Genomic DNA, 6,410 nt, shown 5'->3' on the forward strand with positions numbered 1-6,410 from the left:
CTCAGGGGGTGCCAGGGATGGTGGATGGAGAGAGGGACTCCATCTGTGCGATGGTGGCGTGGTGGGCGCGTGCCACGGTACTACCGCCTAATACCATCCTCTGCAAATGTGTCTTCACGTTGCTGTGAACCCAAGACTGCTTAGCAAGAAATCTGTTCAATTAAATTCTAAGAGAGAAGCCAAAGGCAAGAAGCCAGAGGGTGGCAGTTCCAGCCACAGGTGGGTGACCGGCCATCTGCACAGGACCGGTGCCACCCAGCACGGCCTGGGATGTCTTCAGTCACGTGGCCTCCTGTGAGGGCCGTGGGAGGGCTGGGGGCTGCAGAGCCACCACGCAGTTTTCCGAGGACGTCACTCACCTCCCTGAGTCAGCGCCCAGGCCGGCATCCGCTCGTTCACCGGAGTGCTGACGGCGTGCCCTTCCTCCTCATGGGCACTGACTCATAGACTCGCTCTGTCCATCAGCCCTTTTGTATCTGAAGAGAAAGCAAATACTGGCTTGAGCCAGCCCCAGACACAATGTCTGTGAACCCTAATTATGGCTGTCAGGATTAATGAGGTTTCTCGGATTCTCATTACCAGGGAAATATTTCAGAAAAGCTGTCCGCAGTACAGTGAAGGGTGAGGGGGGTCTACCACATGCCAGGAAGGAGCTCCTCGCCCAGATGAGCCGTCCAGAGAAGGTCAGGTCTGCAAACAGCCCCTCAGAGGGGACACTGGTCCCCAGCAGAGTGCGTCCAGGAGCTGGCCCGCCAGCTGGAGCAGGGGCATCCTGGCAGGAGCGAGGGCCCCAGGCCTGATCGGCTGGCGTGCGTCCCAGCCTGTAACCCTCGTTTCTTGGGCTACTACCTACAGAGGACTAACAGACATCCAGTGGCTCGTCTGTGCCTTTTAATTAACTAATTCATATCTCTGCACTCACTCACCGGCCATGGGTGCATATTTCAAGTGTTTAATGAACGTCTGCTCTGCGCCAAGCACCTTCATAATGAGCCTACACACTTATTTATGAATCAACGCAACCACAGCCTTGGGGCATTCACGGGGGCTTGGGGCTTGCAGGGACGCTCCTCGGGGCTCTGGGAGTCCAGCTCCAAGAGCGGGGAGGCCGGGCCCCGCCCTCGTCGGAGGGAAAGCTGCCACCGCACGAGTAAAGTTCAGCACCAAGGACAGCGAGCCCTCTGCCGCCCTGCCCCCCACTGGTGACTCCTGGGAGGGAGGGGCCTCTTGGCCTCTGGAGCCCGACGTGCCAGCTGCGAGTTGGGGGGGGCCCATACGTCCATGGGACCTGCTGGCTTGGCCTCCCCACGCCCCGTGATGTGCACAGCGCCGCGGGAGCCTCGAGGGCTCGCTTTACAATGAAATATTCATCACTGCGGGCCAAGCCTGGCCCTGAAACACAGTTTGGAGAAGAAAAAAAGAGTCATCAGGCATTTAATAGTGGTGTTAACAATGCTTTATTTGGAAATGAATTCATTCTGACAGAGTCCCAGCCAGCAAGTCAGGGCCGGGCCAACCTGTCCTGCCAGCTCCAGGATGATCTCTGGTTTCTGTGACATCGAGGAGACGGCCCGCCAGCGGGAGACACACCTGGGCCAGGCACAGATCCTCCGCTTAAGGGGAGCCCATGAAATTTTAACAATATCCTGAGGTTTGCCAAAAGCATCCTTTTACGTGGAAAGCGAGAAGTGCCCTGCGTGGAGACGGGCATCTCCAGTCCAGCTGAGCTGAGGGGGCTGAGGCGAACTACTCGTCTACCAAACCAGCTGCCCCGGGCGGGGGGAGCAACCTGCACCAGCCGCCTCCGTCTCCCCCCACAGCTGCGTGGGTGTCCCCGGGTCACTGCTCCCGAGGCACGTGTGCCCAAACTCAGGATCCTGCGCAACTCCAGCTGAGTCCCTGCTTTGAGTTCTGTTCCCTTGGAAGCCCCTCCCCAAGGCAAAGGCACCCTCGTCCCAAAGCCCTTCTGGAGAGGACCCTCCCGGGCCCATGTGCCCTTTGGAAGTGCTTTTGGGGAGTCATTGGCAAGCAGCGAGAACACAGAAGCACCACGCATTCGGGGTTTGCCATCCGCCTGTCTGGGCCAGCAGAGGTCACGTTTGCTTTCCCCACAGATGGTGCAAATTAACAACCAGACAAGATCTGGGGGAACTTTCAGACGCCGGAGCAGGTCCTGGGGCGCCACCGGCATCTCCACACACGTGGGGGGCACTAATTACCAGTCTTTCTTTCCCTGCCGGCCGTGGAGGTCCGCAAAGGGCAGCCAGGGGCCCCATGTGTGGCCTCTCACGGGGGCTCCGAGAGGCCCCAGAGTGGTCCTGGGAGGGCAACACTCAGAGCAGACCCCATGTCCGAGGGGGTGGCTCCCCATGTCAGACGGTGAAGACACACGGAGACCGCCAGGCCCCGCTACCCCAGGGGCACCTTCGTAATGTGTGCAGAGAAAGGGGACGCAGGCCAGAAATCAGAACCTCCAGGCAGGAACTGGACTCCCTTCTCTTCTCGGCCAAATCCCAGCCCATCTGGGAGACCCGGAGCACAAGACAAAGGGGCCCTTCTCCTTTGTAAATTGTGGTTTCCTGGGGTCAAGACAGAGGGGCCGGGAGAGGAGCATGGTGTCCCTAGAAGGTGTCCTTGAGGCCACACAGCGAGGTTGGACAGTGGGAGTCATGGAAGGCTAAGGAGCAGGCGCCTATGAGGGGGAAGAGGGCAGAGGGGCAGGGGGGCTGGAGGACAGGGACGGAGACAGGAGTGGGCCCTGGGAAACGTGAGCTCGTAGGTGGGCGGGGACATGGGTCAGAGCTACACTGGGGGGCCCAGAGCAAAGTGGAAATGCAGGGCTCTGGCTGAACGAAGTGGGAGAATGGGCCGGTGACGGGCCTGAAGTTCAGAGTTTGCTCCTTTCTTCCACATGATGTGTTTCATTCACTATTTACCGTCGTCTCAAGAAACATCCTAAATGTAAAGTATTAGCCACATTCTTCCTTATCTCTTACCTGATTGTGCATCAGAGCATCTAACTCCCGTGTAAAATCACAGAAATTACACAATTTGTTTTTCTCGGCTCGTTCCTGAGGAAGGCCTCCGCGTAGCTGGACCCAGGAGGGTTGGAAGGAGGAAGAGGGTCCCCCAGGCAGGAGACACCCCAAGGTGCACTCCCTCGGACACTCGAGGTGAGTGCAGGCGAGCCTGGAGGGGCGTCCCAGCTGTGGGGTCCCCCTCCCGCCACTGCCACGGAGGGAGGCACCAGGACCACATCCGAAGAGGGGTGGCCTCTCTGCTCCCCTGGGGCCCCAGCCCAGTGCCACCAGGCGAGTCTGGGGGTACAGCAGCCGCACTCCGGGTTGCCCACCCAGCTGGTCTGGGTTGGTGCCGTGGCTCAGAGCGCGCCCACCTGAGGCACACTGGGCACACACCTACCTCAGGGCTCCAGGGCCCAGGGCCTGCCAGGACAGACGGCAGTGGTGATCCCCAGGGCCAGGATGGGTGGGCGAAAGTGAGACGGGGGTCTGATGGGGAGCCCCGGTGGGGCCTGGTCCTGTCAGTCTCTAGGACACTGGATCCTGGGAGGAGAGAGGAGGAGGGAGAGAGCAAAGAAGCAGCGGAAGAGAGAGGAGGGGACAGGGGAGAGGAAAGAGGGAGGAGGCGGAGGGGGAGCAGGGAGGGAGCGAGGGAGAAAGAGAGAGAGAAACGGTGGCGTGCTGCTCCGGGCAGGAGGGCAGGGGGAGCAGGGCTGGGGAGCAGGGCTGGGGGGAGCAGGGCTGGGGGGAGCAGGGCTGGGGGAGCAGGGCTGGGGGGAGCAGGGCTGGGGAGCAGGGCTGGGGGAGCAGGGCTGGGGAGCAGGGCTGGGGGAGAGCAAGGCTGGGGGAGCAGGGCTGGGGGGAGCAGGGCTGGGGGGAGCAGGGCTGGGGAGCAGGGCTGGGGGAGCAGGGCTGGGGAGCAGGGCTGGGGAGCAGGGCTGGGGGGAGCAGGGCTGGGGAGCAGGGCTGGGGAGCAGGGCTGGGGGGAGCAGGGCTGGGGAGCAGGGCTGGGGGGAGCAGGGCTGGGGGAGCAGGGCTGTGGGGAGCAGGGCTGGGGGAGAGCAGGGCTGGGGAGCAGGGCTGGGGAGCAGGGCCTGGGAGACCAGATGGGCTCTGGCAGGTGCTTCCAGCTCTGGCTCGCACCACGACCCTGGGAGGGACACGTGCATGTCTGAACCCCTCGGGGCACAGGGTTGCCCCTCCCCTGCCATCCTGCGCCAGTGCTGTGGCCTGGACACTCACTTAGCCTCTCCTGGGGATGTCCTGCCTCAGGGTGCTCTGTTTGACGGTGTAACCGAGCCGGGAGGGTGGGGGTGTCTGGTTCTGGGCTCCTCCCCTTGCTGGGAAACCCTTGGCCTGTAGACACGCCCCACCACAGCCCCGACCCTGTCGTGCCTCCCACGGGGGAAGCTTGGCTGCAGACGCCCTGTGTCCTCCAGACCCAGGCCCTGCGCGCCCCCCACCCCACTCTCTCCTGAGACCCGGCTCTGTCTCTACCTCTCCACACCTTCCACTGCCCTATGGAATATTCCTTCGTGTCTCTCCGGCTTGCAAGTCCACATGCCCTGTGAGCGGGAGCACGGCTTTCCCACCCTGGTCTCCCGGCATCCTGCAGGTGCCGGCCTCCAGACAGGTACCCACTCGTGGCCGGAGGGGGCAGTACAGGGGTGGGGGGGCGCGGACGGGGCAGCTCCTGATGAAACCCACCCTCCTGGGCAGCATCGCCAGCGAGCCAGGCAGGCGTCCACACTGGGACCACTGCATCTCTGCCGGGGAGGGGGGCGGTGAGCAAGGAGAGGGCGCCCTCTCCCCATCTGACCGCAGAACCCCTTCCCTGGGAGCGGTCGGACCCCTGCGTCCCCATTTCTCTCATTTCAATAATTCTTTCAGCCCGTGTTGAGTAAATAAAATTATTCTTCCCAAAAAAAATCACGAGCCGGGCCCGACAGTAATTCACGTGCAATCTGTGTAGTTAGTGCACGTAATGCGGGGCGTCGCGGGGCCCGTGTGCTAATCACTCCTCAGCTCCTGGCACATAATTAAACCTCTTCCTGCTCCTCGCCTCCGGGAGCCTCCACGAAGACACAATCCAGCAGGAACGCTGCGGTCATCCTTCATCTTCCGAGATTTTCGGAGGATGCGGTTCCACTGTATCTTTCCCTTTCCTTCCCAGCACCCCCAGCCCCCGCCCCACAGTCCCATCCCCCTGTGACGGTCACTCCTGACAGCTGCCACCAGTGTCTTAAGGGCAGAGGCAGAGGGAGATGTGACACCAGAGAGGAGAAGCCACAGGCAGAGGCCGGAGGGATGTGGCCCCAAGCAGAGGGACGCCTGGAGCCCAGCAGCTGCAGGGGACAAGGAATGAGCCTTGTTCCCCCGAGCCTCCAGCAGAGCGCAATCCTTGAGTCTGGACCCGTGGCCTCAGAACAGGGAGAATAAATCTCGGATCCCTGTTGTGCTGAGCTAACGGCAGCCGTGGGAAACCCATACACCCAACGCATCAGAATCTGAGTGTTAACAAGACCCCCAGGCGCTGGGAGGCTGGTGACAGCTGCCTGGAGCCCGGGGCCACCTTCAGCGGAGCAGGACTTGGGTCTGAGTTCGTGGCAGCTGACACCAGGACTGCGCACTTCCCGTGTGCCTGCCCCCTCCCCTATATGGCCCTCCTGATCCTCACCATCTCATACTGTAAAACACACCCCAGACGGAAACTGAGGCAGGAGCAACACACCTGGCACGTGGCTGCGGGGGGACCTGCACCGGGACTCTGTGTGCGTGCCAGGCCCTTGTCCACAGGGTGTGGGGCGCAGAGGGTAACAAGGCCACCTGTCTCGGCATCCGCACCGTCCACTCGGCACGTAGGAGCTGGGACGGGGAAGCGGAAAGCAGGCAGCTGCACTGGGCTTACGAGGAGAGGGGCAAGCTCTGTCTTCTGAGTGCAGGGTGCCTGAGAAGGGACGCGTGGAAATGAGCCACCGTGCCCCCTTGTCCTGTTGTCGGCTGAGATCAGGTAAGGCGAGTGTCTCCTGACCCCAGTTCCCTCCAGCCGCCCCCGAGACACCAAGCAGATGCTAACCCCACTGCGGTGCAGCATGGCTCCATCCCCCCACCACAGGTATGCTGGGGGGACTCTGTCCCTGAGTCAGAGATGGGTGTGCAGGAGGTTCAAGGTGGGTGGCCCCAGGAGGAGCCCCTGGGTGGAGGGAGGAGGCGGGATCCCCAGAGGACTCAGCTCTGACACGGTCTTGACCCCAGGCTGTCGCCCATCCTGCAGGTGCTCAAAGCTGCCCCCAGGCCCAGGCTCGGGGCCCAGACCGTCCACACCCCACCTGCATCAGTCCGGATGCTGGCCGCCGGCAGAAGCAGCCAGGGAAGGGGGACAGGCTGCTC

The sequence above is a fragment of the Mustela erminea genome, chromosome 12 (genome assembly GCF_009829155.1).
Source record: "Mustela erminea isolate mMusErm1 chromosome 12, mMusErm1.Pri, whole genome shotgun sequence".
In the NCBI taxonomy this organism is placed as follows: domain Eukaryota; kingdom Metazoa; phylum Chordata; class Mammalia; order Carnivora; family Mustelidae; genus Mustela; species Mustela erminea.